This window comes from Polistes fuscatus, unplaced genomic scaffold (assembly GCF_010416935.1).
Source record: "Polistes fuscatus isolate 324 unplaced genomic scaffold, CU_Pfus_HIC Scaffold5, whole genome shotgun sequence".
Lineage (NCBI taxonomy): Eukaryota > Metazoa > Arthropoda > Insecta > Hymenoptera > Vespidae > Polistes > Polistes fuscatus.
In genome coordinates, this window is record NW_025113129.1 from 279,429 (window position 1) to 292,587 (window position 13,159).

Genomic DNA, 13,159 nt, shown 5'->3' on the forward strand with positions numbered 1-13,159 from the left:
GCTCGGAACAAAATCACTCCTCATTACATTATCCCCAACGCGCCAAAAGAAGTATAACTTCAAAAAAAAAAAAAACAAAAATAGGAGAAACGATGAATAAATAGGAGGAGGAGGATATGGAGGTGGGGGGAGGAGGGGGGACAAATAAAAGAAGGAAGAAAAATTCGAAGTGGTGTCTGAAAGACGACTGAAATACACTTTCCTAACCGATGAAATTTGCCGCGTAGCAAAGCGAAGTTTGGGGTCGCGAAAGTTGTTTCTCCAAACGAGTGGGTATAGCTGTGCCCGAACGTAAAGGTTAGAGAAAGGTACGAGAAGAGGATTGGGCAGAGGGGGCTTGAGAAAGGAGGAAAAGGAGAAGGAGTAAGCGAGTTAGAACGGTAAGCGGAGGAGTGGGTGGGTAAAGGGGGTGAACGGGGGGGCAGGGGGAGGAATAGGGGAAGAGGGGGAGAGGAGGGGGGCATTGATCTACGCGGAGTGAGGAAACCGGCAAAGGCAATAGCGTAATGGTCCGATGATTTAAGGACGCAATTAGGCAAAGTGGAGGGCTTCGCAGGAGTTAAGTGTTACCGGCAAGTATCCGCTGGTGTTTTCCCGAGGACACAAATTATTCTCTTTCAACCTGCTTTTCCCCGGTAACGTTCCCGTTCTTTCGTAGTCGTAGTCGTAGTCGTAGTCATAGTCATAGTCGAAGCTGCTGCAGGTTTCTCGACTTTTGTAACGAGCTTTTTATTTTTTTTTTATCATGTTTTTTTTTAACCCTTGTGACTCATTCTACTTTTCAGTGGTATGTATATATATGTATTCGTATGTATAACGCACGAAAAGTCCTCACAGCAAAGTACCGTCGAACCTGCGTACTCTTTATCTCGTTTCCTTTCTCTCTCTCTCTCTCTCTCTGTCTGTTTTTCTCTCTCTTAGTTTTCCCTTCTCGTACGAGCGCGAAAAAAGAGATGATGTGCTTTTTCCTCACGAGCTCGACAAAATTGCGTCAAAATAGAACGAAAACGATCGGTGAATTTACCTTTTTTCCTTTTTTCTTCTTCTTCTTTTTCCTTTTCTTTTCTTTTCTTCACTTTTCTTTTTTCATACCCCTCTTCTTATTACCGTTTAATCCATTCCAGGGATTGAATTTGTTCGAATATTATTTCGAGAAAGAGAGAGATAAAATGGTGGAGAGGGTAGGAAAGAGGGGGGAGGGTCAATTTTTTTTTGTTAATATTCTATATGATCATATAATTAAATTTTTATCTTTATTCCGTGATAACATTAAAAAATCGATGAAAAATGTAATTTAATAAAATTCATATAACGGGATAAATAGAAAACCTCGCGGATAATGAAACGTATTTTGCAAAGTAAAAATATAAAATTAATTTAAAGAAAATATATATATAAATATCTAACCGATTGAGTTATCATAAATTAAAGAAAGAAAGAGATAGAGAGAAAGAATAAAATAACAATGTAATATCGCATGAGACATTATAACGCAAATATAAATTTATTAGCTCAAGTGTGCACGAGCTATTATAATATAAAAATATTTATTTTTAAGAATTCTAAAGTAATGGGTGGTGTAAAAAATTATTTGACAAATCGAAACACAAAAAGATTCTAAATAACATTTGAAATGTCTGCCAGAATGTACAATGATTTTAAGTTTAGGTATTAATAAATACGAGTAACATCATTTCTATACGAAAAAAGAAATTACTTTTCGAACAATCCAATAATATTTTATTATTAATATTTATCTTTTTAAATATAATTAGAAAGAAAAATATTAAATTATTATGAAAAATAAATTCGCAAATTTAAACAGTATAAAAACATCCTTAAAATCTACACACTAGAATTGAATTACTAACAACAAATTTATAAAAATAAAATGAAAAAGTAATTACACTCACATTGGGCGAATTAATTCACCAAATGAAAATGAACTACAGTATTGCGTGAGATGATACAATCAAAGATCTGATTAAACGAATCTGTCATGTTACATTAAGAACCCTAGATATTTTCTGTCTTAATCAGGAGTCCCTAACATTTGTTCTCATAAAGAGAAATTCGTGAAACGATTCTCTATCATTTATTTTCCACGAGACACGGATAACATAAAGCAGAAGAAAAAGAAAAAGAAAATGAAAAAATGAAAACCTAAAACGGGGGGAAAAAGAAAATAATTCAAAAATTTGGAAATTTGTTGATTTATCAAAGTCATGCATATGTCGTATAGCGTAGACTTAAAATCACAGGAATAGAATAGATCGACCTATGAGAAAAATTGAAATACGATGTCCTGCAAGAAGCAAGCTTCGGAGGAATGGTACCTACGTGTCGAATGGAAAAAGATAGAGATTGCGAAAGGGTACAAAACGAGGAAACAGGAGGAGAAGGATGAGAAGGATAAGAAGTATGAGTAGTATGAAGAGGTGGTAGGGGGTGGGGGGGACGAGAGGTGGGGTAGATGTTGAAACGGGAGGTGGTGGAAGTAAAGGTCGGAGTTGGAGGATAGAATATAGGATTCTTGTTGGTTCTTTTTTTTTCTTTCTTCTACGTATAGGTATGTAGTAGTAGTAGTAGTAGTAGTAGTACCGGCAAACACGTTCTTCGTTGTACGCCGAGAGTACCGACGACCATTGCACGATTAATCACTGCCACTAGCTAGCCTAGCCCTGCGTGGAAAGGGAAAATCGCGTAGGAAGGGAGAAACTTCTCTTCGTTGGAGATTGTGGGGTTAAGAGAAAGAGGGAAATAGAATGCGAGAGATGGAATGAAGGAGAGAAAGAAAGAGGGAGAGAGAGAGAGATGGAGAGAATAATATACGTTACATATAGGTGAAAATAAAAGATAAAAAACAAGTGTGGGAGGAGCAATACTTTGAACGAGAGATGCTTTATTGCCAATTGAATACGGATTCGTTCGCATTTTCGTACTGGACCGTTGCGATAACCAGCATCACCTTGAAGGGAGAGAAATTTTACGATCATCCGACGAAAAGTTTGAAACGACTTTATACAGGAATGAGAAGTATAAACGAAATAATATAATCCGCAAATTGACATCGAGGACTTTTCTATGAAGGAAAGACAAAGAGACAAATGACTATGATAGCGAAAATGAGAAAGAGAGAGAGAGAGATGTGTAATTTATATGGGTATTGGCATACTTTGAGATAATAGAAGCAGACGATGTTATAAATTAGTTCAAATTAAAATGAAATATAATATGCGGTGTAATACATGCTATTTGATATTTAATTCGGTACCTTGATATTCAATTTATTACATCTAAAGAAAATTATATCGAATTTTTATTTTTGTCAAAGTATTCGGTATTTACCTGAAAGGTGTACGAAAGTCAATGAAAATTAAAGGAGACTATTTCTCGAAGAATAATTAATGTATGATTTTATAATACTAAATTTGTTTCAAAGTCCTATAATTAATTGTTACACCTAATATAATATTTAGGAATAAAAAAATGTAAGATTATATGTAAGAAAAAATGAGGAAAATGTATGAATAAAAGAGATATAGATATATTATCAATTTATCTATTTCAGCAACGATATGGTAAATACTTTATTCGTAAAAGATGAAAGTATTTTTATAAGAAAAGATAGATACCTTTAAGAAAATGTTCTTTTATTTATGACATCATCAGATAGATAGATCTCAAAGCGTACTAAACAACTATTATGCGTACCCACTTTGTATTCCTTATAACAGAAAAAGAAAGAAAGAAAGAAAGAAAGAAAGAAAGAATGCAATATAAAGATAAAGAGAGAAAGAGAGAGACGGGAATCGCAAAAGGGAATTCAGGTGTGAAGTCTAAGCATCAAAGCATTCTTTTCGATGTTGCCTCTAAACGAGATAGAGTCTTATCTCGATTTTCAATTAGGAGGGTAAGCTTAGCCGTCGGTTTATCGTGCGAAACTGTGAGCTCCGAGCGTTTAAACCGAGCAGTAGTAGGAAAAAGATCGAGCCGGCTAGAGAATCGAAATTACTGGCTTTCGGCCATACTCCTGACTAGCCGAAAATTGCGATTGTAATCTAGAAATAATGGAAAAGTCGACGATTTTACGAGGTCACTAGAGTTCAAAGATCTTCCTTCCATTCATTGACTCTTATATATAAATTATCGCTTAGAAACGTCGTTCAAATCTATCTGGTAGAAACCTTCGGCTCTATCATTGATAGAACTCACTCGCATACAACCCTTTCGAGATTTCAGTCATAAAAATGATATCGTCTAACGTTCGCACAAAATCGTACATAACTCTTTAAATCGTATGAAATAAAGAAAGAATGATATATCTTTATATATATATATATATATATATATATATATATATATATATATATATATGTATGTATTGGGTTTTTTTATAAAAGTTCTCTAGTGTGTTGATTTATTAATATATTTGATATATATTTGTAATATTCATAAATTTGTTTTTTTCCCCAGAATCGATATGAACTTTCCAGACAACCCTAAAACTTATACCATTAGGTTGCCAGTACATATTTACAAATCGACACGAATTTTTCAAACACTCCAATACAGTATCTATCAAATACATTTGAACGTTACGTTATGACTAACGTTTTTGCTATTTCGTTATTTTTATAAAGTATATTGTCAAGTTTACTTGATATTTTACTAATACAACCTTAATACAATACTTATTACAATATATTACAATATTTATATATACAATATTATAATATACAATACTTATTACAAAATTACAATATACATTACTTATTACAATATTTAAAGATTTGGAAAAGCATAGCATCAATTAGGCTTTCTTATCGTTTTATGTATCAAGAACATACATAAAAGAAGAACATAAAACGATAAGAGATACATAGATACATAAAAAAATCAGAAAGCTTAATTGATGCTGTGCTTTTCCAAATCTTTAAATATTTGCAAATCTGCAAATTATAAGATTGTATTAGTAAAGTATCAAGCAAACTGAACCAGTATATGTATATGTATGATATGTGTATAAGATGTCACACTCCCTCTCTCTCTCTCTCTCTCTCTCTCTCTCTCTCTCTCTCTCTCTTTCCCCTTCTTATCCTTTTTTATTACTTTTCTTTATGTTATAAAAGAAAAGAGATAAACCTACAACAACAAATAATATGATAAAAATAATATGAATAAGAAGAAGATACAAATTTAAATATATTTATATATAAGATTAGGTATATGTAATCATGCTGTATTCTCCCAATGTTTGGAAACTTAAAAACATTGTACTGTGAAACTGTAATTAGTTTCTTTCATTTTTCCTAATTAATATCATATTCTTATTCTTTTCCTTTGTTCCTTTTAACCATTTTATCTGCAGAAACTAATTATTTAATAATGTTTTTTAATAAATTTTATTCATTTGCATTTTTATAGACACTGCACAAACGAAAACTTTTTAATGTAATTTTTATGCAATTTCCTAAATAAAACTACACTATAAAGATGTCATTATTACAATATATTAATTACAGTTATATAATTGTAAATATTGAATGAATACTAATTAATAGAGTAACATGTGAGAGTTGAATTCCTTTTCCTCACATTTATTAATGTATATGTAAATGAAAAAGAAAGTACATTTCTTTACACAATTATACAACCAATATATTGAAAAAATGTATTAATAATATACTAATGGAAAATGTGAATTATTGAAGTTTACCATTATGATAGAAGAAAGCTGAGATGTTTGCTCGTTCAAATACCATTAAAAAATTACCTGGATTCATTTGAAAATCTTCTGAGTTCTTCTTTTATGTATGTACTTGATACATAAAACGATTAGATAGCTTAAATGATGCTGTGCTTTTCCAAATCTTCAAATACTTGCAAATCTGCAAATCATAAGATTGTATTAGTACAATATCAAGCAAACTGAATGATTCTTTATATATATTTATATACATTTCTCTCTTTTTCCCTTCTAATACTTTTTATATTATTCTTCTTTATGTTATAAAAGAAAAGAGATAAACTTACCACGAGAAATATGAAGAAGAAAAAATTGTAAATAAAATTGTAAGGTTAGGTATATGTAATCATGCTGTATTCTTCCAATGATTGGAAAACTAAAAAAACTAAAAAGTAACACTGCTTTGGTATAATATAAAAAATCAAATATAAGTATGTAAACAAATAACGAAGAGAATAAAGACAACATATACTAAAAACTATATCACATCGCACAGAAAAACACAATCGTATAGAAAAGAAACCTCGTTGCAGATAATTTTAAAACAATTGATATAAGGCATCGTAACCATCCTTAAAGAATTAAAACAACCAAAATTTGGGAATTTATAATTTCATAGTTGACATGAGAGATGTCAATTGTTTTGTTTCAATTTATTTTAATTCTTTAAAGATGGCTATAGTGCTTTATGTCAATTGTTTTAAAAATATCTGCAACGAGGTTTCTTTTCTATACGATTGTGTTTTTCAGTGCGATGTGATAAAGTATTTAGTGCATATTGTTTCTATTCTACTAGTTATTTTTTAAATATTAACAAGATACCTGTACCATAAATAGAAAAATAGAATAAATTTTTTATTTATTTAATAAATAAATTATCATATCAAGCTTGACTAGAGTGGTCATGAAGAAAGGCGAGCTACAGCAAGTACGTGTGATGGGGCAAGCTTGTGTGCGTGAAATACATTTCTATTGGTTATTCGGAATTTCTCATTGGTCACTTAACGTGTTAATAATTATCAGCCAATCAGCTAATCAGCCGAAATAATGATCAGCTAATCAGAGCTCTTTGCTGGGTTTCCTTCTTTCTTTTCACGGGGTCGGTGCTGGAGATCGCACGGATGCTACGTCGTCCCGTTAATCTCAGGTAATTAAAAAATATTTTCTAACGTAAATAAATTGCCTATATACTAATCGATTATTTTAACAAATAACTTTCAAATGATATAATCGAAAGATTACGATAATATCGAGATATAAAATATTTGCGTAGAAAAAAATTCCATGTACATTGGTATACATTTTTCTACGCAATTATATATATCTTCTTCTTCTTCATTCTTTAGTTTAGGCAATTGCCTGTTTCGTAACGACGTTTTTCTGCCTATTGCACTGTTAAATTGTCGCACCACCATTTTGGTGGGCGTCCTGTGCTTCTGCGGCCAACCGGTGACTTATCCCGTGCAATTCTGACGATTCTTCCGTTGTCCATTCTGTTAATATGTTCGTTCCATTCTTTTTTTTTTTTAGTATCCACTCGTTAACGTTCTCCACTTTGCATGTTCTTCTTATATCTTCACTTCTCTCTCGATCCAGTAGTGTTTTTCCAACTATTCTGCGAAGAACTCTCATTTCGGTTGTCTCTAGTAACTGTTTCGTTTTCGCCGTGTTTTGTCGAGTTTCTGCGGTATGTGACATAATAGGTCTTACCATTGCCTTGTAGATTCTTGCATTGGTCTCTATGTCCATGTTTTTGTTTCGCCATATTGTGTCATTCAAACAACCCGCTATTCTGGATGCCTTCATTGTCTGTTCTCTTACCTCTGCTTCAACATCACCATACCCTGAGATTTCTATTCCTAGGTACTTAAATCTCATTTCCTGCTGCATAACCTTCCCTTCAATTTCCAGTTTGCACCTTAACGGTGTCTTTGACGTTGTCATGCATTTAGTTTTCTGGGCCGATATCTTCATATTGAATGATTTGGCTATGCAGTTAAATCGGTGTAATAGACGTTGTAGATCATCCTCATTTTCGGCCACTAATACAGCGTCATCAGCGTAGCATAGGATGGTTATTTCTTCGTTGCCCATTTTATATCCTTTTAGTAGTCTTACATTTCTTATTATTTCGTCCATAATGATGTTAAAAAGCAGGGGACTTAGGGAATCCCCTTGTCGGATACCACGACCTGCATCAATCGGTTCAGTCAAGGCACCATTTATCTTTGCTTGGATCTTATTGTTTCTATAGATGTTCTCTATGGTCTTGATAAGATTATTCGGAATTTGCCGGTTATAAAGGAGGTGTATACATCCTTTAATTGCACACGGTCGAATGCCGTTTCCAGATCAATGAAACACACATATGCTGGTCTGTTGTATTCAATTGATTTTTCTGTTATCTGTCTTATGATGAAAACCGCGTCTGTGCACGATCTACCTGATCTGAATCCCTGTTGTTCGTCTTCTAGATTCGTTAAGCTGTTAATTTTATTCGTTATAACTTTTGTTGTTAGTTTCAATGAAGTGTTTAAAAGATTTATTCCCCTCTAATTTGTAGGTAGTTTTTGTCTCCTTTTTTAAACATAACTATAGTTGTGCTGGTTCGCCATTCATCAGGTATTTTGTGTTAGCATAGTATTTTTTGGATTAGGAATGTTAACTGTTGTGTGAGACGTTGGTTACCATATTTTAGTAATTCGTTTGGGATGCCATCTTGCCTTGAGCTCTTCCTATTCTTTAGTTTTCGAATAGCTGTTTCTACATCACTGGACTCAATTTGTATGTCGTTTTTAGTTACTATTTCTGGCGTATTTAGTTCCGCTTGAGGTTCTTCTGATTTATAGAGTTCTGTTAAGTAGTTAATCCAGGTATCTCTTGTGATCTGATTTGTTTTGATCATTTCGTTGACCTCTTTCTTTGATTTCTAATAAATCGCCAGATTTGTTTTTGGAGTCCATAGAAGTCACTCTCCATTCTCTTCGAAAAAATCTCCCAATGATGTTTTTTTGTTTGCCTTACTAATGTCGCTTTTTGATTCCGGATTCGTCTATACATTTCGTATGATTCAGGTGTTCGTAATGTCCTATAGTTAAGGTATGCTATTTTCTTTTTTTTGCATATTTCCTTAATCTCTGGGCGGAACCAAGGAGTTTTGATCATTCTAGCCCGGTTTTTTACAGCTCGTGTTCCCAGGGCTTCATATGCAGCTTCTAAAATGTTAGTTTTTAGTTTCTTCCAGGCTGTGTTTATATTATCCTCTTCTTTTATTTGGTTTATTTCGATTTTATCCTTCAACCTGTTCTCATATAGTTGTTTAGTTGGTAAGTTCCATAGTGACTCGATGTTTATTTTCGGTTCTTGGGTTGCTCGGGCAAGGTTGCTTTGGGGTTTAAACTTCATTCTTATTTTTGCTAGTAGCAGGCTATGATCGCTTCCTACATTCGCGGAATTTAACGTCCTGATATCTAGTATTTGGTGTGGTTGGACGTATCTATTGGTAACAATATAATCAATTGTTGACCTGAAGCCTCTAGTGTTGCTGTATGTGAGTTTGTATTGCTCTTTGTGGTTATAGAATGTGTTGTTAATCCTAAGCTCGTTAAATGTGCACAATTGTGTCATAAGTTCTCCATTATTATTTAACACATTTTCGTTGAACCTTTGTTTTATTCCAGGTATTATTTCATTTCCGATGCGAGCGTTAAAATCTCCAAGGATTATTATTTGTTGGTTATTTGGTAATAATCCGACTATATTTTGTAGCTGGTCGTAGAAGGCTTCTCTTTCTTCTTTTGGTTTGTTATCTTCTGGTGCATAAATTGACACTATATTTAATTTTTGGTCTTCTGTTTTCATTTTTACCACTAATATTCTTGAAGATATGTAATCACATTCTTTTATGTTGTTTTTATATTTTTTGGATACTGCGATGGCTACCCCTTCTTTTGCCCTGAATTGTTTTTCCACACCACTATAGATCACTAAGTAGTCGTCATATTGTATTTGTCCTTTGCCTTTCTTTTTGGTTTCTTGTAAGGCGCATATATCAATTTTATTATCTTTCAATTCTTTTAGGGTTTCTTGGTCTTTATTATTAAATGACTTGATGTTCCAGGTAGCCAGACGCATTATGTGTTCTTTTTTCCAACTCTTTGTCCTTTTTTTTGCTTGGGTCGTCATCTTTGAATCCGTCCTGCTCCGAGGCAAAATCTCGTTTCTATGAGCAAATTTCTTTTTTTTACGTTGGGTAGGGAGCTAGCCTGATCCAACAACCTTCCTCCTTTTCCCGGGCTTAGGACCGGCAACATGATCGCTGATTTCGATGCTCCCATCGATCATGCAGGCGGAGTTAATTATATATATATAGGATTCGTGAAAAAATTGTGCCGTTGGACAGACTGGACCGGGACTCGAACTCAGATCTTCCGCTTTCCGGGCGACTGCTCTTTAACCAATTGAGCTATCCAGGGCCAACCGTCCAATCTCCTCACGAATGCCTATTTAAGTGTTTGGCTTGGAGGTGCTCGCATCCAACACTCTACCCCCCGCAACTTTACATTCGACCCCGAATGTTCGTCATTAGATCTTATTCCAACGAACCGACAAACCAAAACCTGTGTCCAACCTCGATCTTTAATACAGACTTAAACCAACGATGTATAACTTACACGAGGGTGCTATTCCCAATACAACCTCGATCTTTAATACAGACTTAACCACCAACGCTGTATAACTTACACGAGGATGGAAAACCTTGCCTAGTTCCTCAGCCAATCGTTCATGTCGCCACTGTGCGTCTTATGTCGGCCTAACCTCTCTTTGATAGATGTTCATTTAATTATTTTTCACAAATTATTGCACGGTCGTAGAAGTGTGACACGAAGCAAACCTCCATCCCGGACGAGCCCCCAAAATGTAGGATTCGTGAAAAAATTGGGCCGTAGGACTGACTGGACCGGGACTCGAACCCGGATCTTCCGCTTTCCGGGCGACTGCTCTTTAACCAATTGAGCTATCCAGGGCCCACCGTCCAATCTCCTCACGAATGCCTATTTAAGTGTTTGGCTTGGAGGTGCTCGCATCCCACATATATATATATGTAATTATCTTGTTTAACGGCATAATTTCTATAGATATCGACTTATAATGATCAATTTTTATTGTTTGGGTTAATAAAGTATATATTTCGATAATTTTTATGTTCCTATGTCACATTACGCTGAACCGAGCAGCCCACCGCACGAGATAAAATTATTTATATACGAATTCTATGGGGATAAAGAATTCTAAAGGTGTTGATAATCTAAAGATAAACCAAAATAAATAGGTAATATTTTCTAAAAGCTTAGGTTACAGACGATAGAAATAGTTCTAAGATATTCGGTCTCCTCAAAAGAAAGGTTCTCATGCTTGTTCCCCTCTATGTAAACAAATGCAAGTTTGAACGGGTAAAATTCCGATAGCTGTGGAAAATACTCTCTCGCTAAGACGTTACAGGCATTAAAAGAAAGAAATATCGATGACCAATAGGGAATCTGTGATTTAATAAGAAACGCCCTGTAGGATAAAGAGAGTCCTTCCCCTCCCTCTATATGCGGGGTATAAAAGACGAACACCAGACCGAAATAAGGAGTTACAAAAAGAGCTATATAAAGAGTTATACGCAGTTATACACAGAGTGATATACAGAGATAGATGCATATAAGTACGAATAATTTATAATAAGCCTGAAGTCAGTAAGTGTTTAAGTCTTAAGTGCGAATATATATAAATAAAGGTAGTTTTTTTCTTGTATTTTGTTCTATTTTCTTGTGTTTTGTTAAAATATATGATCCATATTTTGTACTACTTTGTCAAAACTGTTATTCACCCCGACCTTTAATCGAACATTCCTTTATACTATTTTCAACTTTTTGATATTTTTCTATAATAGATGGAAAAAATGCAAAATCAAGCAGCCACTACTCGCAGCAGATGTCGCTTCGGCAGCATCACCTCTACATTAAAAATTTGTCAAGTGTATATGTTCCAGCTTATTGCATCATCCCTTTTAATTCAGGTAATTGAAAAGCTTTTTAAATCTTTCTATTATATATCAAACGATAGCTACACACAAGATTTTCATACGTGAGTGTTTTCAAAACGGAATATTAAAAAGTTCGAAAGCTTTTTGTGAAAATATAACATCGATATATCTCGACATCCCGCCAAATCTAACCAATGTTACTTAACAATATTTCTTCTAATTTCCAGCTTTTTTCATGATATCGATTATTACTACCATCTCTAATGATGCTCTAATTAATCATTTTTTATAATTATGTATTCAAAGATCGTATTTCGTGTTAAATTTGATTTTTATCACATACACACACATACAGGCATATATGCATAAGTATAGGTATCTCGTACACATACACTCATATATTTGATTTTCTTTATATTGTACTAATCTAATTTTATTTTCTTTTATACTTTTTTAGATTTCCTAGCATTGAGAAAGTCCAGCAGAAATACATATACTCAGTCAAACAATTGTGTTTACTCTTTTTTATCTTCATATTCATCGAGGTAAGCGTTCTTCTTTTTTTAACCCATATAAAAATGTATAGAAAGAGTGAGAACGAGAGTGTGAGAGGGAGAGAGAATAAAAAAAAAATATTCGACCTACAGACAATTATGAATGTATGTGTATATTTGTAGGAATTTCTCGAGTTGAAAACAGAAGAATAACCGCCGAAGACAAAACGTAAACAGCTGTTGAGGTACCGGTGCCCTTGATCGGTAATACGCTTTTTATTTATCGTGAAGATGCTGTGATGTTCGTGTTCTCGATTGTTGCTGCGTTGTATTTCGCTGTTGTCGGAATCCTACGATGCGCTGGCTTCGGTTTTGTTGAGTTAAGTTCTTTCGTTCTGTCATGATCTTCTGTATCGTTCGGTTACGATATATTGAATAATTCGTTAGGATGTATATTCTTATAATAATGAGGTGCGGGGCGGCACGGCCTCTTATATTTAGGGAATGCTCGTCATCCCTTCTCTGCGCCCATTAGCCAATAGAAAAAAAGACAATCTTTATGTTATAGTCTCGCACGAATAAAATGTATAACGGCCGTAGACGTGGAGACGACGCATCAGTAGGAACGCATTGAAATAAAGAAATTCACCCGACACGACGGCGCCGAGTGTCTACTTAGTTAGTAAACACCGACCCAATTGGTCTGAAGCACGAAAGGACCGTTGCACCGATACCTCAGATAGCCCTTTGTTCGATATATCTATTGTTTTTAAATATGAGCCTTTATACGTTGTTCGTGATTTTCATGATATCGAAATCTATGCTATGCCGACTTCTTATGTAGTTGCGTACCGACGCAACAACAGCCAAGAACCGAACGTTAGA